Source organism: Colletes gigas, unplaced genomic scaffold (genome assembly GCF_013123115.1).
Source record: "Colletes gigas isolate AHSC1104 unplaced genomic scaffold, ASM1312311v1 Colletes_gigas_Sc00054, whole genome shotgun sequence".
NCBI classification, from domain to species: Eukaryota; Metazoa; Arthropoda; class Insecta; order Hymenoptera; family Colletidae; genus Colletes; species Colletes gigas.
This window is the reverse complement of record NW_025106683.1, coordinates 32,231-55,307: the sequence shown is the minus strand read 5'-3', so window position 1 is coordinate 55,307 and position 23,077 is coordinate 32,231. Positions and strand designations below refer to the sequence as shown.

The 23,077-nt window shown below is 34.9% G+C and overlaps 1 protein-coding gene across 3 annotated transcripts in view; it reads right to left on the bottom strand.

The window, feature by feature from the left end:
- LOC122403468 (probable RNA methyltransferase CG11342) overlaps positions 1-23,077 on the bottom strand; it is a 49,535-nt gene that overhangs the window by 3,426 nt on the left and 23,032 nt on the right. The window lies entirely within an intron of this gene.

Sequence of the window (23,077 nt, the reverse complement as noted above, 5' to 3'; positions counted from 1 at the left end):
TCGATATAACTGTTCGATATAAACGTAGATTTATAATAGAAGTAAATTAAACACGTGTGCATAAAAAAGCGATGCCGTACTCTCAGGGAGACATATTTGGGCTGAACAACAACAGAAAAACAAAACAATATGTTCGTATCGTAATTAATGTTTTGATATAATTCCTTTTTTGTGATTCCTTGTCACGAATCGTTTTTATCAAGCTTAATTGTTTCTTTATTAGAGAGGATGTTTGTTCAACTTTTTAATGTTAAATTCAATACTTAAAGGTATTATTAAAAATGGTAACGAATAATACATATATATGCATTGTTACAAACACGGGATTTTAAAATGGAATATTATTAAAAATCTCAGAATCATAAAATAATATGAAAATAAAATATGGAGACTACTTTTCGCAAAGCAATACTCTTCGACATATAACTTTAATAGTATTTTACTATACAGGGTGTTCGGCCACCTCTAGCAAAAATTTTAATGAGCGATAGTAGAGGCCAAAATAAGACGAAAATCAAGAGTACTAATTTGTTGATGGAAGCTTCGTTAAAGAGTTATTAACAATTAAATTCAAAAATTTCAAATCGTTCTGGAAAAATTATTTTCGGTTGCGGGGGTCAACTACAATCATTTTTGGTGAGCACACATACCTCCGAAATCCTATCTACTTTCGAGAAAAAAAATCGAGTAGGTGGTGAAATTTTTCGGCGAAAAAAAATTTTTCAAATCGTTCTAAAAAAATTATTTTCGGTTGCGGGGATCAATTACAATCATTTTTTATCATTACACATACCTCCGAAATTGTACGCACTTTCGAGAAAAAAATTCCTTACTGAAAATCCAATTAGGCGCCTAAATTTTTCAACGGAGAAAAAAAATTGCAAATCGTTGTGGAAAAATTATTTTCGGTTGCGGGGGTCAATTGCAATCAGTTTTTGTCATTAGACATACCCACGAAATCCTGCCCACTTTCGAGAAAAAAAATAGAGAAGGTGTGAAATTATTCGAGAAAATTAAAAAATTGCAAATCGTTGTGGAAAAATTATTTTCGGTTGTAGGGTTCAATTACAGTCATTTTTGGTGAATAGACATACCCCCGAAATCTTGCGCATTTTCGAGAAAAAAATTCAGTTAGGGCGGCACTTTAAACGTTAATAACTTTTTAACGAAGCTTCCATCAACAAATTGGTATTCTTGATTTTCGTCTTATTTTGGCCTCTACTATCGCTCATTAAAATTTTTGCTAGAGGTGGCCGAACACCCTGTATATGGTGGGCGTTATTAATGTGATTTTAGTATACTATGAATAAAAAGTACATTTAATTGATTCTTTATCAGAGAGAATGTTTATTCAACTTTTTAATGTTAAATTCAATTCTCTCTAAGGCATAATTAAAGGTATTATTAAAAATGGTAATAAATATATAACTTTAATACTATTTTACTATATGGGGTGTGTTATTAATGTGATTTTAGTATACTATAAATAAAAAGTACATTTAATTGGTGCTTTATTAGGCAGGATGTTTATTCAACTTTTCAATGTTAAATTTAATTCTCTCTAAGACGTAATTAAAGGTATTATTAAAAATGGTAACAAATAATACAGAAATCAGAGAAAACCCCAAAAAACTGTAAAACTTTTTGCTTACCTTATTGAAGGTTATTTCGACTAGTAAAATATAATAAGTATATTACTATATAATTCTAATTTAGTTATTTTTTTTTTTAAGTTATTTATTTAATTTAATTATAATAGTATATTACTGTATGTATGTATTCATTTTAATGCTTCCCCTTAGGGTTACACTTATAATAGTATATTACTGTATAATATAGTAATGTATAATAAGTTTAAAAAATCAGTTGAGTAACATTCATTTCATTTGCAACAAATCGATTGCGTTATGCAATAGTTAAATTATCGTTAATTTTGTTGCATCTTTAGCGCTGGTGCAATCGGGTCCAATAAAGAAGTCGTAAGAATATTCGGTTGATTTATCCGGACAGACAGAAACGGTGGAAAAAAAAATGTACAACTAATCGCGAGGCGACTATAAATACATACGTAATAAAGACTGATAGCGAGACAGAAATGGGGGTCAGAGACGTGGTAAGAGCGGAAGGATCGAGGAGATAATTCGCTGGTGTCCGCGACCCAAATAAATGCAGCCTTCGACCAACGTTCGTGCTTGGCCGCGAGAAATCGATGATGCATTGTCTCGCTGCTCGCGGAGAAACTTGCTTCGTGACGCTGTTACTCGCGATATTTTCCTATTTTACCGAGATTACGTTCCCTTGCGTCCTTTTAACCAGTTAAGTGTCTTCGACGACTGATATCCGTCATGGAGATGTGGGCTGAATTTTGTATCATGACGACTATATCCGTCATGCGTTAAATTTTGTTACAATTTGAGATTTAAATTGCAATTTTGACGAAAACTGAAGTATATTCGTAAATTTTAATGTTTTTATTCAAAGTATTATATATCATATTTTTTATGAGTTTCCCTAACATTCCCTAAACATCCATTAAAACTCTATGTTTCTACGTATTCTCTCGATGAAAAAATGCAATAGGCATTCCACATTCCCACTTCTCCCAATTTGCTTCAATCTCTGCGACAGTTAACGACGAACCAATAGCAAAATTGACGAAAACTGTACTATATATGAGCCGTTTATTTTGAAAGTGGCCTAACTCCATTTTTCATCATAACCGAACCTCCTCCGTGTTTCACAGTTGGGCGTAAATTTCTCATATTCATTTCCGTATTCGGTTTTCTCCACACATATCGCTGTCCATCCGACCCAAATATGTTAAATTTACTTTCGTCGGAGAAAATAACTCCGTTCCAAAAGTTACAATCTTTACTTTCGTATTCTTTTACAAACTTTAATCGTTTAGCTTTATTCGCTTTACCGATGAATGGCTTCTTCCTTGGTGCTCTACCATTAAAATTATTTTTCCGTAGTATTCCGCGGCATAATTCGGGGTGAACAATTTTTCCAAAATCCTCGCTAACCATTTGAGCAAGTCCTGTTGCCGAAATAGTCGGATCTTTTTTAATTTCGCGAACAACAATCTTCTGTTCCCTTGCACTTAACTTGCTCGGTCGGCCTGCACGCTGTTTGTTTATCACTGCACCTTCAATTTTTAACTTTTTTATAATAAGTGGACACACTTCTACCTACACACTTAGCTATTTCTCGATACGATTTTCCATCTTTGTGCATCCTCGCTATAATTTCCCTTTCGCATATTTGCGTTTCTGTTCTCTTTGAATTCATTGTCACCGAACACACGATAATCGACAACTAACGACATAGAATTTACCATACGATGCCTAGAGACGGAATCAACTTACAAATGTTTACATATTTTTAAGCAAAACAATGTTTACTTCAATGAATTCCTCGCGTTCAAACACTTTCGTGACCCTCGTGCAATACGTTTCTATAATAAATGCTTCTTAATTTCAATATACACTGTTGGATCGAGTTGAAATTTTGCACATATTATCCTGATACTTGTGTCTAATAGCTATTAAGATGCTATCTTCGAAACTGAACTCTAACATAAATATCTCTTTCGTTTCATTTATTTCTTGCATGCGTTCGAACACTTTTGCGAGCCACTGTACGTCTGACATTTTCTTTCCCCGGAAATTATTCTTCTCTTGTCGTGTAATTAATACAGCTCACGGCAGTGTTTCTCAAACCTCGTATTTTCAATATTCAAATAGTTCTCATATTTTAATTAAAACTTTTTAAACGTAAATACCTAACGAATTCTTGCGGAATTTTGTTGCATTTATCTTACGTCAGAGTAGAATTAAATTATTACATTTTTTAACTATACAAGGTATTTTACCTAACTTGATCACTTTAAATTATTATTTTGTATGATAGAAAAAATGTCAGGATTAGAAAATATTCTGTTCGAGAGCACCAATACGGTGATGGGTCAAATATAAAAAACTATAATTTCCCTTTCGCATATTTGCGTTTCTGTTCTCTTTGAATTCATTGTCACCGAACACACGATAATCGACAACTAACGACATAGAATTTACCATACGATGCCTAGAGACGGAATCAACTTACAAATGTTTACATATTTTTAAGCAAAACAATGTTTACTTCAATAAATTCAAAATTTAAAACACTTTCGTGACCCTCATGCAGTACGTTTGTATAATAAATGCTTCTTAATTTCTATATGAGCCGTTTATTTTGAAAGTGGCCTAACTCCATTTTTCAATTTTTTCCGGTTACCATGATTACATGTACAATTTCGTGTTATTTATCAGTAAAGCATTTCAGGTTGCTTACATTCCGAGCAAATACGATAATTCTTGACACATAAGTTTTCAGAGTTAGTTCAATAATTGAACCGTGTAGTTTGAATGTGGCCTAACTCCATTTATACTTAAATCGAGATATTTAATGTTTACATGCACGTTTGGGATGAAACTATTGCATCCAGAGGTGCTCAAGAAATTGTTTCATGCATCCTAAAACATGTTAAAAATTTAAGAAGCGAAAGACACATTATAGCTTACAGTGACATGTGCGCCGGGCAAAATAGAAACATTAAAGTAGCTTTGATTGATTTGATTGATTTGGAGCTTTTCGGCTCGCGCGGCTCTGGTCGTCTCGTGTGCAACCATACATTGTAGCGGCTTCGAACGACTAAGGCGTATGTGGTGCCTTGGCCGCCACAATATTATAAAATTATAAAGTTATAAAGTTATAAAATTATAAAATTATAAAGTTATAAAGTTATAATATTATAAAATTATAAAATTATAAAGTTACAATATTATAAAATTATAAAATTATAAAGTTACAATATTATAAAATTGTAAAATTCTAAAGTTATAATATTATAAAATTTTAAAATTACAAAGTTATAAAATTATAACATTATAAATATTATACTTAGTTTCGTCAGTGAATAATACTCTTTCCAAAAATTGTATATTCTCGTTTTCATGTTTTTTTTTGCGAATTCAATTCTCTTGGAACTGTTGATGTCACTGACTAAAGGTTTCGATTATTAGGTTCACGATACCCAGATTTTTTCAAAATTCTTCGAATATCTTCGGGGTGTATCATTTCCCCAAAATCATTTTCCACATCTGAGGCTATTTTTCGAGCACTTAATTTTGGATTTGGCGAATAATTTGCAGTGCATTATTATTATCGATTATTAGGTTCACGATACCCGGATTTTTTAAAAATTCTTCGAATATCTTCAGGGTGTATCATTTCCCCAAAATCATTTTCCACATCTGAGGCTATTTTTCGAGCACTTAATTTTGGATTTGGCGAATAATTTGCAGTGCATTATTATTATCGATTATTAGGTTCACGATACCCGGATTTTTTAAAAATTCTTCGAATATCTTCAGGGTGTATCATTTCCCCAAAATCATTTTCCACATCTGAGGCTATTTTTCGAGCACTTACTTTTGGATTTGACGAATAATTTACAGTACAGATCGAACATCACTATTATTTAGAATTTCAGGACGACCACGGCGTGTTTTATTTTCATATTTACCAACTATTTTAAATTTTTTTATTATTTACTGAATAGTAGAATATTTTCTGTCCACAATGTTAACAATTTCACGTAGCAATTTTCAGAGTTAGTTCAATAATTGAACCTTGTAGTTTGAAAGTGGCCTAACTCCATTTATACTTAAATCGAGATATTTAATGTTTACATGCACGTTTGGGATGAAACTATTGCATCCAGAGGTGCTCAAGAAATTGTTTCATGCATCCTAAAACATGTTAAAAATTTAAGAAGCGAAAGACACATTATAGCTTACAGTGACATGTGCGCCGGGCAAAATAGAAACATTAAAGTAGCTTTAATGTGGTTAAAAATTGTCCAAACTTTGGAAAATAATGTGGAAATCATAGATCACAAATTTTTAATATCAGGACATTCGTTTTTACCAAATGATAGAGATTTTCGCGTGGTAGAAATGTCATTAAAAAAAAATAATTTACCGTTCGTTCCCCGAGATTATTACAAGATTATTAAAAAGTGTCGGAAAGGTAATAATTTTATTGTAAATGAAACGAGACGAGAAGATTTTGTATCAATAAAATTATTCAAAGACGCAATTTTTAAAAGGGTAAAGAATTCTGATGGAGAATCAATAAACTGGTTAAAAATATGTTGGATGCGTTTTGTCAGAAATGAACCGTATAAAATTTATTATACGTATAAGACATCGATGAATGAGAATGAAAATTTTAAAGTCCTGAATTTATTACCAAGTCGGGGTAGACCAAGAAAGTTCGAAAATATTGTATCGACACCACTGTATAAAACTATCAAACAAATTACAACAGCAAAATTCAAGGCCATAACTGACCTATTACGATATATACCACCGGAACATCATGATTTCTTCAAATCCCTTTCACACGCACAAAATGTAGATGAGTAGTAAATTGTTTTGTGATAAATTTATGTTTGTAATTTTGTACGTTATGTAGTTAAAAAATGTTTTGAATGGCATAAATTATGTTTCCAAAGTGTTTTAAAGATACGTAAAATAAATTCAGTATTGTTTTTTTCAATTTGAAGCATCTTAAATTATGTCGAATGGACTTGGGCACCTTCAAATTTTATAATGAATCTGGTTGTTAATTTTGAAAGTGGCCTAACTCCATTCTTGATAAGAAAACGCATATTAAGTAATAATTGCCAGTATTTTAATAGGAACTATAAATTTAACACCCTTGGATACACTTAAGCAGTATGACTCATTAGTATCCGTATATTTTTATATTCATTGAAACGCAAACCTTTAAATATCTCGATTTGAAGATAAATGAACTTATAGGCCACTTTCAAAATAAACGGCTCAGATAGTCTGTTAATATTCTTTGTATATGAGGCAAAGAACTAGTGTCAATTGCTTTTACAACCAGAAGGGGGGTTGTTGCTTTGAGTTGACAATTTTGTTTAGGCCATTTTCAAAATAAACGGCTCATATATGTGTATAGATACAAAAAACAAGCACTGCATATTAAATCCCTAATTAAATAAGGATGGCGTTATTATCTTTGCACCTGGGGGGGGGGCCCAACAATTCAAGGCCAGTAAAGATTCAGGATTTTTCTGCCTACACTCAGCATTCGTGGCGGGTCGCTGGAACGGTACGCGTAATATTTGAATAAACGATAGCGCGATAAGAGAAAATGTTTTACCAAAGGAACAGCAAGATCCACGATTCTCACGAAACGTCCGGCGTGTGTCACAACAATTTGGCAATCAGAGAGCACACTCAACCTATACGCGTTGCGAAACGTTTCCTACCAAACGTCGTTTTCATCCGTACACGTGTCCCCAGACTTTTTTTGCACCCCGTTTGCGCAACGAGCGATCATAGTTCGGAGGAAAGAAACTGTCGAAACAAAGGATGGAATCTAAAGCAGAGGTAGCCATGGTGTATCGTGTTTAACATACGAATTCCACGGAGTCACAAAGGAATGCCTCCGGTCGGCGAGTTTCCGGAAATTTCGGATAAGCCAAGGCTGACCGTAAAACCAAGCAAGGATCAGGTAACCCGAAGATCGTTGAGCAGCACGAGCCCTGCCCTCTCTCCTTCCTCGTCCGTGTTCCCTTTATTTTCTGTTTCTCTCGGGTCCTCGTCCCGTGCCATAAGGTAATCAGGGGAGAACCAGGAACGGAATAGCTGGCAGGGCAGGTGTTAGGTATATACGAGCAGCACCGGTTCAAGAACACAACCGACCATTCTCCGTGGGTCTGCTCGCGGCAATTTCCTCTTTCTTTGCCAGCGGCAGATGTGCCAGGCCGGTGCAGGCCACGAGATAACCAGGATTACCAAGGATACCTTAGACCTGGCAAGCTGCCACCAAGTATCGTGTGCCGCGCGCAGGCTGCACTTTTTCTCTTCGTTCCGCTACCCAATGGCACTCTGCGCCTACCTGGACTATCGAGAGTCAACAGGGAACCGACAATTTAACTCTTTGCACTACGAATTATTTTTCTATTTTGCTGTAACAGCGCTAAAATTTGAAGCTTCCTTTTTCCTTTTTTTTTTTGGAAAGAATTAACAATTGCATTGTGCTTTTAGACTTTTAGGGACACGAATAGGGACCACTAAATCGGACGATAATATTTTTTTAATTCATTTTTTATTTACAATTTAACTCTTTGCAATCTGAATTATTCTTCAATTTTGCTGTAACAGCGCTAAAATTTGAAGTTTCCTTTTTCCTTTTTTTTTTTGGAAAGAATTTACTGTTGCATTGTGCTAGACTTTTGGGGACACGAATAGAGACCACTAAATTGGACGAAAATATTTTTTTAATTCATTTTTTATTGCCTTTTATTAAACAGTAGTTAAGTTTTTTAATCCTATTCGACAATGGTAATTATAGTCGGTGTACACCATTCATCATAGAAATTAGAATGCAACAAACGAAAAAGTTTCTAATAAGGTTGATTTTGACTGGTACTGAACCTAGTTTGAAACTGTAAAAATTGTAGTTTAAATGTTATAGTTTAAAAAATATATTTTTTTATTTTTTTTATTTTTTTTATTTTTTTTAGTTCATTTTTTATTATCTTTTATTAAACAGTAGTTAAGTCTTTTAATTCTATCCAACGATGTTAATTATAGTCGGTGTACAACGTACCATACATCATAGAAATCAGAACACAACAAACGAAAAAGTTTCTTAAGGTTGAAATATTTACTGGTACTGAACCTAGTTTGAAACTGTAAAAATTGTAGTTAAAATGTTACAGTTTAAAAAATATTTTAAGTGTTTAAAAATATTATATTATGTTTTGTAACTTATATTTGCAACGTTGTTAAAATTCATAAATTTTATTTAAAATACAACAAGTTAATCCAACAGTTTTTATATTAAAAGAATATTGAACTCCATTGAAGTGGATATTTGCGTTATAATGTTTGTCAATATTTGTAATGATTTGTCTGATTCTTCACAATTGAAATACGGTTTTAGAAGCATCATGATATTTTTGTTTTTTTTATCAAATTTATTTTCTAGAAAATCGAAAAAATGGCTTATGGCTATATAGTATAATAAATGTATATTAAAGGTTCAATTTTCCTTAAAAATCGGCACGAATTTTCCGGAGAACCGAATGCAAGTATAGCAGGTGTCCTAAAACCGATTCGTTCGAGCTCTCAGCGATCGTTTCGTTTCTTTGTTTTTTTACCGCTGGCTCTTGGCCGGTGTTTCCGCCATATGTAGAGACACGTGGCCCGAGATAACTGGGGTACAACGAAGGATACCTTCGAGGCAAGGTGGGTAACTCGTGTCGTGTCTCGCATTCTTCGCAAACTCATCGCCTCTATGGCTTCCCCGCGTAAACGTGTGCTGCTATCGAGTCGGAAAATTATTTTGAACGCGTGGAATGCACCTGGGAATGTCGAAACTTCTGCGATCCCGACTAATCAGGCTCTGAATTACAGAAATGCCTCTTTTAAGCCAAACTTTTCAAGTTTGCGCAAGCCATGTTGTTTAAGGGGCTGCGCAGCTATTAACAATGGCGAATTATTTGAACAAGAGGCACCTTACACTCCATTTTATGTGCGTTTAACACACGAGACGAAGCTATTTGGCAACACGAGTGCCTGGCTACGAGGTAGCCAGATAGCAAGGAGTGAGCTAGGCAGCTAGATAGCAAGGAGTGAGCTAGGTAGACAGATAGCAAGGAGTGAGCTAGGCAGCTAGCTAGCAAGGAGTGAGTTAGGTAGCTAGCTAGCATTGAGTGTGCTAGCTAGCCAGATAGCAAGGAGTGATCTAGGTAGCTAGATAGCAAGGAGTGAGCTAGGTAGCTAGATAGCAAGGAGTGCCCCTATGTAGCCAGTTAGCAAGGAGTGAGCTAGGTAGCTAGCTAGCATTGAGTGTGATAGGTAGCTAGCTAGCAAGGGGTCAGCTAGGTAGCTAGCTAGCAAGATGTGAGCTAGGTATTTAGGTGGCAACCCAGACTCTGAAGCGATTTGGCAACTCGAGCAGAACATGAAGACAAACGTCATTGTGGCTGCTTGGTTCTGTCGTAAACTCTGTTACGAGTATCGAGTTGTTGGTAACAAGAGTGAGAAACATTATTTAACCCCTTGCACTACGCTGAAATTCGAAAGAAGCCGTGCCTAACTCATACGCCCGAATGATAGGAATCAGCCCTAATATCGGAACTTGAAACACGATATGTCGATCGACGGAATATCGATATTTACGAGTTCGACTCGTGATATTCATGTTTTGACGAAATTGTCAATTACGAGTCAGACTCGTGAAAATAGTGCAAGGGATTAACTAATCAGAATTTAAAATTTGTCGACAGGATCAGGAATAAAGAAACACTCTTCAACAAACAAAGAACGATCCTCCAGTTATGTTTACTGAGGAAATTTACAAAAGCAACCCTGAAATACTTGGTCTACTTTCTATTTTATTTCCAGCAAAAGTTACCTCTTTAAACTAGTGTTCCAACACTTTATTGAAGAGAAGAAACTCGTACAATGATTACGTCGACTGAAGACTCGTCTCTTTCTGACTGTTTTTCGGTATTGCGGGCGTTTATAAGTTATTGGCGGAGATGGGTAGGGGTAGGGACGATGATCAAGGGATAGTGTGACTCAGGAAGGGTACTCAGGATGAGTAAGGATTAGAAATCTGGACTAGGATGTTTTGGATGAGTGGTGTTTGTTTGGTCGTGTTGGTCATCCAACACTATATCTGTCAATTGTAATTAATTAATAAAAAGCAAACTCTTTTGTTTTCGATAAACAAATAAAGCCTTCGAAAGGTCTAGGATTAAACAACAATTCCTGGTTCACATTTCCCTCGTTGATGGCGTCGTATTATACTTAAACTGAGACTGATCTTCCTTTCTCTTCCCAACACAAATTAAACAAATCGATTTACTAGGAAAGTCTTGGAACGAGACGTGTAAGGATTTCTAATTGTGTTTCTTTAATTCCAATTCTGTCAGGATGTGAGTCTTAGTTGCATACCAAGCTTAAATGTACGATTCGTAAGATACAGAAAAATGAAACATATTGTTTGCTTTAAATGTCCGACATTACATATCGTCCAACTTAATTGTTAAATAAAGATGCGTGATGCAAAGTTTCTATTAACTGGTTTATTATAAAATTGTTTCTACAGTTGTACTTCGGTTCTCTAGGCTCACGGTAATTCTTGTTGTTCTTCTACTGCCCACTTCGCCCTAGATGGCGTTGTCTCACTCATGAAACGTGTTAAATGAAAATGTACCTTAATACTCAACATTAATATTGTGTAAATTGTAAATTAATAACACGTAAAATATCCTTGATAGAAAATTCAATTGCACACAAATTTTGAGGATTAGGGTTAAATGGAAATATTTAAAAAAATTGCAAGAAAGTTATAAATTCACGCGACACATTACTATGGTTATAGATAGTTCGAGAGAATTTATTTATCGAAGAGTTAATAGACATTTATGAATAAACTCGCGACGCTGTTTGTAATTGCGTGCACAGTGGTTTGTCTAATTACGGGAGGCCTCGAATTCGCGGACAGATTGCATTCCACGGCATGATTAGCCCCACGTGACCTTCGTCGAACGGTTAGGTTGATCTAGAAACGACGTTTTATGTTCCAAAGCAGCCGTAATAATTGCATACGTCGGTAGATGGAAACTCTCGATATTATTTCCATAAACGTTTGACAAATAAGATCTACTGATACGTTGGTGTTAAAATGGTTAAGAATTCGAGGATATATCTATTGACCAAAAATGATAGTAATTGATCCCTGCAATCGAAAATAATTTTTTCAGTGTGATTTGAAACTTTTCAAATTCGTCGAAAAATTTAGGCACCTACTTTTCTTAAAAATTCGTTCTTGATTTTTAATCATTTTGTTTGACGCCCTACAGAAAAATTGTCTAATACTTTTTTGTATGTGTCCATGAGCTCTACTCCAGAAAAAAGTTTCATTAAAATATATTCGCTATTCTAGAATTTATGACTGTTTGAAAATTAGACCATTTTTATGGGATTTTTTTTCATTTTACGGGGCCAAGGAACAAATTTTCGAATAGTTTTGCGATTTGTACATATTCTCCACCAAAATACGCGTAGTTTGCTTTTTCAAACATTAAAATCCTTCAATCCGTTCAGAAGTTATAACGTTTTGAAGATACGCATGAAAATTTTAGAGTGACATTTCTGGTCTGAAATTATATTTTCGGTAAGGAATTTTTTTCTCGAAAATGGTTAAGAATTCGAGGATATATCTATTGACCAAAAATGATTGTAATTGATCCCAGCAACTAAAAATATTTTTTCCAGAATGATTTAAAATTTTTTAATTTTTTAGAAAAATTTCAACACCTAACCCTGTCAATTTTTCTTAAAACTTTATTTTTGATTTTTAATACACACAACCGTGTATAATGTAGCAATATAATTTATTAATAAAAAAATAAAATATATAAAATTCCAACTCTTTATTCGTCAACTGTCTAATATCGACATCACTGCTGAATGCACATGTGACTCCTTTGTTTGTATGAAATATAATCCATAACATTTACCGAAAAATTGTCGGGGTAAATATACCGATTAGGATGCCAGATAATCGGAACTCTACTATATTTTCGTTTTAAGTGAATTAAAAAACAAACAAATTCAAAATTCTTTTCAAGCATGTAAATATTATCCATGTATTAATAAAAATGATAACGTTTCTTAGTCGTTCTTACAATAACTCAATTGTATTGGTTATTAAACGCAGTTAAGGGAATATTTATTAAGAGCTCGATATAATATACGCCATAAATATAGAACAGCTCGTCGGAGATGCGACATGTAACACATAAGGTATGATTCCACCGAGGCAACACTATGCCACATGTCGTTCGGTAACACTATGCGACCTGTAAGCATGCTACTTGTCATTAACTGACGACATTGCTCGACATGTTCGATCTTGTCGATTACGACGAAACAATATCAAATAATATCCTCCAAATTCAGGAAACGAACCATGAAATCACAGAAAATTGCCACAAAATAATACTCGCATGGATACCGGGATACGTAGCCATTCCAGGAAATGAAAAAGCCGATCAGATAGCAAAACAAGTAGCCAACTCACCAATTAGCTACCAAAATATTCCCACCAAAGAGGATTTAATCAAAGAAATCAGAAACAAGTTAAAACGCCAGTGGGAATCTGAGTGGAGAAACACAGCTCCATCGCGCATCAAAAACATAGATGACGCCTTTTTTACGGAAAACACAGCAACTACTTTAACTAGAAAAGAGCAAACTATAACCCGAATAAGAATTCGGACACTCGAAAATCTCCCACTCGTACTTATTATCAAAGGAACCCATCCCAATATGCGAACAATTACAACGGACCACCTAATCCTTGACTGCCCAAAATACAATATTCTTCGCCGTAAACGCAAGCTGGAACCTCAACTTGAAGAAAACCTCGCCAACAGAAAGCTAGACAACCTACTGGGATTCGTCAAAGAAACAAAATTAATCGACAAAATATTAGAAAAAAAACCACCCGACCGACGCCGCTGATAACCTCGCAGTGGATGCGGCGCAAATAAACCACCAAATAATAAAAAATATCAAATAATCCCGCGTTTCTTTATTTCGGAAAGGAAACTAATGAATGTGTAGCAAATACACGTATCAAGTGTCTACGTAACGTCGATTTCATGTTGCATGCGTCGTAATCGCGTGCGACATGTTGCCTACATGTTGTCTTAATAAAATCGTGTTTCGTCTCAAGGTATGATTCCACTGAGGCAACACTATGCCACATGTCGTTCGGTAACACTATGCGACCTGTAAGCATGCTACTTGTCATTAACTGACGACATTGCTCGACATGTTCGATCTTGTCGATTACGACGAAACAATATCAAATAATATCCTCCAAATTCAGGAAACGAACCATGAAATCACAGAAAATTGCCACAAAATAATACTCGCATGGATACCGGGATACGTAGCCATTCCAGGAAATGAAAAAGCCGATCAGATAGCAAAACAAGTAGCCAACTCACCAATTAGCTACCAAAATATTCCCACCAAAGAGGATTTAATCAAAGAAATCAGAAACAAGTTAAAACGCCAGTGGGAATCTGAGTGGAGAAACACAGCTCCATCGCGCATCAAAAACATAGATGACGCCTTTTTTACGGAAAACACAACAACTACTTTAACTAGAAAAGAGCAAACTATAACTCGAATAAGAATTCGGACACTCGAAAATCTCCCACTCGTACTTATTATCAAAGGAACCCATCCCAATATGCGAACAATTACAACGGACCACCTAATCCTTGACTGCCCAAAATACAATATTCTTCGCCGTAAACGCAAGCTGGAACCTCAACTTGAAGAAAACCTCACCAACAGAAAGCTAGACAACCTACTGGGATTCGTCAAAGAAACAAAATTAATCGACAAAATATTAGAAAAAAAACCACCCGACCGACGCCGCTGATAACCTCGCAGTGGATGCGGCGTAAATAAACCACCAAATAATAAAAAATATCAAATAATCCCGCGTTTCTTTATTTCGGAAAGGAAACTAATGAATGTGTAGCAAATACACGTATCAAGTGTCTACGTAACGTCGATTTCATGTTGCATGCGTCGTAATCGCTTGCGACATGTTGCCTAAATGTTGTCTTAATAAAATCGTGTTTCGTCTCAAGGTATGATTCCACTGAGGCAACACTATGCCACATGTCGTTCGGTAACACTATGCGACCTGTAAGCATGCTACTTGTCATTAACTGACGACATTGCTCGACATGTTCGATCTTGTCGATTACGACGAAACAATATCAAATAATATCCTCCAAATTCAGGAAACGAACCATGAAATCACAGAAAAGGGCCACAGAATAATACTCGCATGGATACCGGGACACGTAGGCATTCCAGGAAATGAAAAAGCCGACCAGATAGCAAACCAAGTAGCCAACTCACCAATTAGCTACCAAAATATTCCCACCAAAGAGGATTTAATCAAAGAAATCAGAAACAAGTTAAAACGCCAGTGGGAATCTGAGTGGAGAAACACAGCTCCATCGCGCATCAAAAACATAGATGACGCCTTTTTTACGGAAAACACAGCAACTACTTTAACTAGAAAAGAGCAAACTATAACCCGAATAAGAATTCGGACACTCGAAAATCTCCCACTCGTACTTATTATCAAAGGAACCCATCCCAATATGCGAACAATTACAACGGACCACCTAATCCTTGACTGCCCAAAATACAATATTCTTCGCCGTAAACGAAAGCTGGAACCTCAACTTGAAGAAAACCTCACCAACAGAAAGCTAGACAACCTACTGGGATTCGTCAAAGAAACAAAATTAATCGACAAAATATTAGAAAAAAAACCACCCGACCGACGCCGCTGATAACCTCGCAGTGGATGCGGCGCAAATAAACCACCAAATAATAAAAAATATCAAATAATCCCGCGTTTCTTTATTTCGGAAAGGAAACTAATGAATGTGTAGCAAATACACGTGTCAAGTGTCTACGTAACGTCGATTTCATGTTGCCTCAGTGGAATCACGCCTTTAGAAACAGTAACAAGAACAGATGAGGCTAATGCCTGAGTACAAGTAGGCGCCGGAAGGACGCGTTCTTAAAATGTCCGTGCATCGTCGTGTGAACATACCCAATTTCTCATAAATTGTAACAGAACTCACACAACACAAGAAAGATTGTCTACCATGGCGACTCCGGAGGATCAACAAAAGCTTCGAAAATCCGGTAAGAAATTTGAAGATGGTAAACCCCTGAAGCAGATTCGAAAACGGTGAAACTCGGCCGCGAATGAAGTCGTGTTTGCGGATTTCGTTCAACGAAAAATCCCCGAAAAATCGGCTCGGTCACGCGCGTGGCAAATACAAGGCAACTCTCTGTTCGCCATTGAAGGTGACAAGCGGTACACATATTATTCCAGGTACTTCCTGTACAAATTCGAGCGGCTTAAGCGCGAGGGATTCTTTGTCGTCGATCGCTAGTTGCCACGTATTCGTTTTGTCGAATAGAAAAATCCGGAAAAAGCGGATTTCCCGGGCGATGAAAACGCCGTGTCGCTTTGAATGCGCCGGATGCGAGAGGATCGCTTTACGGTCGACTTCCGGGAACGTTTTGCTTTACCTGGCCGTGAACAGTTTCCCGGGATTTCGAAGACGCGGAGAAAGGGAACGAAGGGAGAAACGACCGATCCAGCTGTTTCAGAAAAATATTTACCTTTACCCCCTTCCCTTGCCGCGGCCATTGTTAGAACTACTAGAACTACCGACAATTATAGTGTGTTTATTTGTACCATGGAAATTGAAACGATAAATACGCGAAGAAATGTATAATGCAATGGAAATAAGCGTTTATTTATTCTCTTATAGAAAATTACAATTTCCAAAAAATCGAGTAAATTTTTTACAGGTTTTATTAGAAATTACAAATGGGTCATTTTGACTGGTTTGGTAGTTCTAGTTTTTTTTTTTATTTGGTGGTTTATTTACGCCGCATCCATTGCGAGGTTATTAGCGGCGTCGGTCGGGTGGTTTATTTTCTAATATTTTGTCGATTAATTTTGTTTCTTTGATGAATCCCACTAGGTTGTGTTAGCTTTCTGTTGGCGAGGTTTCCTTCAAGTTGAGGTTCCAGCTTGCGTTTACGGCGAAGAATATTGTATTTCGGGCAGTCAAGGATTAGGTGGTCCGTTGTAATTGTTCGCATATTGGGATGGGTTCCTTTGATAATAAGTACGAATGGGAGACTTTCGAGTGTCCGAATTCTTATTCGGGTTATAGTTTGCTCTTTTCTAGTTAAAGTAGTTGCTGTGTTTTCCGTAAAAAAGGCGTCATCTATGTTTTTGATGCGCGATGGAGCTGTGTTTCTCCACTCAGATTCCCACTGGCGTTTTAACTTGTTTCTGATTTCTTTGATTAAATCCTCTTTGGTGGGAATATTTTGGTAGCTAATTGGTGAGTTGGCTACTTGTTTTGCTATCTGATCGGCTTTTTCATTTCCTGGAATGGCTACGTGTCCCGGTATCCATGCGAGTATTATTCTGTGGCCCTTTTCTGTGATTTCATGGTTCGTTTCCTGAATTTGGAGGATATTATTTGATATTGTTTTGTCGTAATCGACAAGATCGAACATGTCGAGCAATGTCGTCAGTTAATGACAAGTAGCATGCTTACAGGTCGCATAGTGTTACCGAACGACATGTGGCATAGTGTTGCCTCGGTGGAATCATACCTTATGTGTTACATGTCGCATCTCCGACGAGCTGTTCTATATTTATGGCGTATATTATATCGAGCTCTTAATAAATATTCCCTTAACTGCGTTTAATAACCAATACAATTGAGTTATTGTAAGAACGACTAAGAAACGTTATCATTTTTATTAATACATGGATAATATTTACATACTTGAAAAGAATTTTGAATTTGTTTGTTTTTTAATTCAATTAAAACGAAAATACAGTAGAGTTCCGATTATCTGGCATCCTAATCGGTATATTTACCCTGACAATTTTTTGGTAAATGTTATGGATTATATTTCATACAAACAAAGGAGTCACATGTGCATTCAGCAGTGATGTCGATATTAGACAGTTGACGAATAAAGAGATGGAATTTTATATATTTTATTTTTTTATTAATAAATTATATTGCTACATTATACACGGTTGTGTGTATTAAAAATCAAAAATAAAGTTTTAAGAAAAATTGACAGGGGTAGGTGTTGAAATTTTTCGAAAAAATTAAAAAATTTTAAATCATTCTGGAAAAAATATTTTTAGTTGCTGGGATCAATTACAATCATTTTTGGTCAATAGATATATCCTCGAATTCTTAACCATTTTCGAGAAAAAAATTCCTTACTGATAATATAATTTCAGGCCAGAAATGTCACTCTAAAATTTTCATGCGTATCTTCAAAACGTTATAACTTCTGAACAGATTGAAGGATTTTAATGTTTGAAAAAGCAAACTACGCGTATTTTGGCGGAGAATATGTATAAATCGCAAAAATATTCGAAAATTTGTTCCTTGGCCCCGTAAAATGAAAAAAAATCCCATAAAAATGGTCTAATTTTCAAACAGTCATAAATTCTAGAATAGCGAATATATTTTAATGAAACTTTTTTCTGGAGTAGAGCTCATGGGTACTTACAAAAAAGAATTAGACAACTTTTCTGTAGGTCGTCAAATAAAATTATTAAATATCAAGAACGAATTGTTAAGAAAAATCGACAGGGGGTAATTTCAACGAAATTAAAAAATTTCAAATCATTTGGAAAAAATTATTTTCGATTGCAGGGATTAATTACTATCATTTTTGGTCAATAGACATACCCCCGAAATCCTTCCCACTTTCTAGAAAAAAATTCGAGAAGGTGCAGAAATTTTTCGAAGAAATTAACAAATTTTAAATCATTCTGAAAAAATTATTTATGGATGCTGGGGTCAATTACAATCATTCTTGGTCAATAGACATACCCTCGAATTCCTAACCATTTTCGAGAAAAAAATTCCTTACCGAAAATATAATTTCAAGCTAGAAATGTCACTCTAAAATTGTATGCGTATCTTTAAAACGTCATAACTTCTGAACGGATTGGAGGATTTCAAAGTTTCAGAATGCAAACAACGCGTATTTTAGCGAAGAATATGTAGAAATTGTAACAATATTCGAAAATTTGTTCCTTGGCCCCGTAAAATGAAAAAAACCCCATAAAAAATGGTCAAATTTTCAAGCAGTCATAACTTCTACAATAGTGAATATATTTTAATGAAACTTTTTTCTGGAGTAGAGCTCATAGACACCTACAAAAAAGTATTAGACAACTTTTCTGTAGGGCGTCAAATAAAATTATTAAAAATCAAGAACGAATTGTTAAGAAAAATCGATAGGGCGTATGTGCCGAAATTTTTTGGTGAAATTAAAAACTTTCAAATGATTCTGAAAAAAATTATTTTCGGTTTAAAATAAATTATAAATCATTTATAATGTAAAAGAACACCCGAACCGTTAATTCGTTAACATCCTGTACAAGATTAAGCATTTGCATAAACTTCCGCAGTCTAGCAATGCCTATCGGATGGCTTATCGCGACGGAAGCTTGTCTTGTAAGCGTCGCCGTCATATCCGGGAATAAGAGCCGAAGAATTCTAATTCAGTCGAGCCGGGTGCCGTCGAAATCTGTTTACTCGATCGATTTTTACCATCTTTATACTACTTAATTGTTAATTACTAATCCAACGTACACTGTCGGTCATAAGTATCAGGGCATTTAATCAACAATGTTGATCTTCCTTGTCAATCTTTGAACTATCCAAAAAACTCTCAAAAAACTACAGAATGCATTTAATATGGAAAAATATAAGAAATACTTGAAGTAAGTGTTGGATTTATGGGGCTTCACAAAATTAACAACACTCTGATAAACAGTTTAATATATATATACATATGTATTGTACATATATATATACATATATATTGTACATATATATTGTATATATTTGTTTCTACAATGGGCCATGTAGCCACACGCGTTCATTCGACCATCGACCAAAAACCGCTGCCTTCGTTCTCGGGCCACGCTTCTAGCCCCGGCAACCGACTCGCCCCGAAGGCTCCCGAGCCTACCCGACTCGCCCCGAAGGCTCCCGAGCCTACCCGAATCGCGCACGGAAGACGTGCAGTTGCATCGCGCTCCTTTCTTCCAACAGTAAGATACGAATTATTATATTTATTTTACAAACTAACAAACTAACAAACTAACAAACTAACAAACTAACAAACTAACAAACTAACAAACTAACAAACAACAAACTAACAAACTAACAAACTAACAAACTAACAAACTAACAAACTAACAAACTAACAAACTAACAAACTAACAAACTAACAAACTAACAAACTAACAAACTAACAAACTAAGAAACTAAGAAACTAAGAAACTAAGAAACTAAGAAATAACTCTACAAATCTCCAATTTCATTAATTCTATTAATAAAAATATGAATTTGCATAAAGATCCGCAATCTAATCATAACTTTGCGAAAAGAAGTACAATTATCTTCTTGGAGTCATTTTAAAGGATGAATTCTTTACTTTAGCGTCCCTGAGTTGAATTGGTAATCATAACTAGAGATTCCTCACCAATTTCGATGACCTTGAAATATGTTGTCAAGGTCGCAATTATGAAAATTTCTTCTTTATACATGTTACATTTTCTATTTCAATTTTCTTTATTGATATTATCAGATGTGGGAAAGATTTCAGCCATTGTTTCGAAAAATTTCATTATTCGATCATTAAAATCATATTGTCGATCATAATTCAGCTAAATAGCCTACATAGTGTATTTTGGCGAGTTCCATACTTCGGAATATACGAACCTTTGACAGCAATGCGTATAATTTTAACTAATATCCTATAAATGTAATTATTATACAAACTAAAGTTTATACTTTTTAATTTCGAATTAAAATATTGATTATATCAATCTATATAAATTAAATTAACTTAATCGCTCTAAACAACCTAAATATCATTCTATTATTAATCCAATAATTAATATAAATAAAAAATATATAAACATAATAAGAAAGATAAAATAAAGGTGAAATTAAAACAATCTCAACATCGAAAATGAAAAAAACTAATGAAATTAACGCTTTAGGCGTAAAGAAATACTCTTTCACAAGTCTATCGATATATGTATATCTATGGCTTGGTAATATATAAATATCTTTGATTTTATCAAATTAATAAATTATCTATCGATGCATAGGTCATAATTTATTAACGTAAAGTAATTGCACAAAGTGACAAATATTAATAGCAGACGGGTACACGTGTTTCTTCGATGCGCATGCGCGCAATTGATGCGCAATGATACGGAGTGTTCGGGGTCGAGAACGAGCTACGCGTTTATTCGACTTTAGGTCCCTCTGGCAGCAACGTCGCTGTGACAGTATTTCGCGCGCTCGCTGCCAGATGTCTGCCCAGCTGAAATATTTCTCGTGCTCGTTGTCAGATGTCTACTCGGTCGAAACATTTCTCGCTAGTACTTGGTCGGCCTTTCGTTTCTATATATACGAGCTCCGAACACGGAGCCCTCGGGAACTAGGAGACGAGCCATTTGCTCAGAGTGCGTTTCCCGCAGTGGTGGTTTGCCAGGGTCCTCCCTGCCACTGCGTTATCAAATTACGCTGATTCCTATCGGGAGTCCGCTTCCGCTCCTACTACAGACGGACGATATTTTCCTCCTGTATAGTGCGGCAGGACATGTGATCGATCCGTCGAGTGATAGGATGTACAGCGTTGGTGCACCGGTAACGGTCTCCTAACCTTTTTGGAGTTTTTTTTTGTTTTTTGTAATGATAAATTTTGTCCTGTTTAAGTCGTTACTGGTCAAAGATACAGGTCAGGAACATCCTTCGGTTTGTATACGGTATTTTGTTTGTAGCCATGTATATGTTTCATTAAAATTTCTCTGATTTGAAAGATATTACTAGAAGATAAATTGCGATAACAAATATTTTTTAGTAGAAACACCGTAGAACTTTATTTACCTGTACCCGTCAAGGAAAAAACAGTAATACACTAATTTTTTTATTTTTTAGAGCAAACCGTAATAGTGGTTCTGTCTTTACTGATTGTTGTTAAATGCTGAATGGTTTCTCTTTACACCTTCAATGTTTTATTCCTTTCTCTATTTATAACAATCCATGCGCGTAACATTGTTTTTGTTATTTTGAATTTTTTTATTTTTCATCGATTGGGATTGTTAAAATATCGATAAATTGAGTTTAACTTAAATGCACAAAATATTGCTCCTACATTGACGTCAATTTTAAATAACATAACTTACAATTATTAATAAATATAGAGTAACAACAATTGCATGAATTTTATATTCCAACTGTTTGCTTCAAACTCATAATTCATTCCGGTGGTATTAGAATTTAATTTTATGGCGTAGCAAGAAATTTTTGGCAAATATCTCGAAAACTAATGTAATAGGGGAAATTTGCTTAGAATATTGATATTTACAACATATTTCAATATCATCCAAATGATTCGGAATAATTACCAGAAAATATGACGTAATGATGTAATGGAAAGTGCTACAATTTTTCAAAGATTATGATCACGGCTGTCGAATATTTATCTAGACCAAACACTTTTGTTCTAAGCGAGAAATTATTCTCTAAAATGAGGCAGGCACTTTTTCTAATATTATTAGAAATACACCAATACATCTCCTATAGTAAGTTCAAAAAATTTTAATAGGGGACACTAGAGAACAAGATAAGACGAAAATCAAGAGTACCAATTTGTTGATGGAGGCTTCGTTAAAAAGTTATTAACAATTAAATTCAAAAATTTCAAATCGTTCTGGAAAAATTATGTTCGGTTGCGGGGGTCAATTAGAATCATTTTTGGTGAAAACACATACCCTTCAAATCCTACCTACTTTCGAGAAAAAAATTCGAGTAGGTACTGAAATTTTTAGACGAAATTGAAACTTTCAAATCATACTAAAAAAATTATATTTAGTTACAGGAGTCAATTACAAGAATTTTTGGTGAATAGACATACCCTAGAAATCCTACCCATTTTCTAGAAAAAAATTCGAGAAAGTGTGAAATTTTTCGATGCAAAAATAAATTTCAAATCATTCTGGAAAAATTATTTTCAATTGCGGGGATTAATTACAATAATTTTTGATGAATAGGCATACCCTAGAAATCCTACCCATTTTCTAGAAAAAAATTCGAGAATGTGTGAAATTTTTCGATGCAAAAAAAAATTTCAAATCATTCTGGAAAAATTATTTTCAGTTTCGGGGGTCAATTACAATCATTTTTGTTGAATAGGCACATCCTCGAAATCTAACGCATTTGCGAGAAAAAAAATCGAGAAGGTGTGAAATTTTTCGATGCAAAAAAAAATTT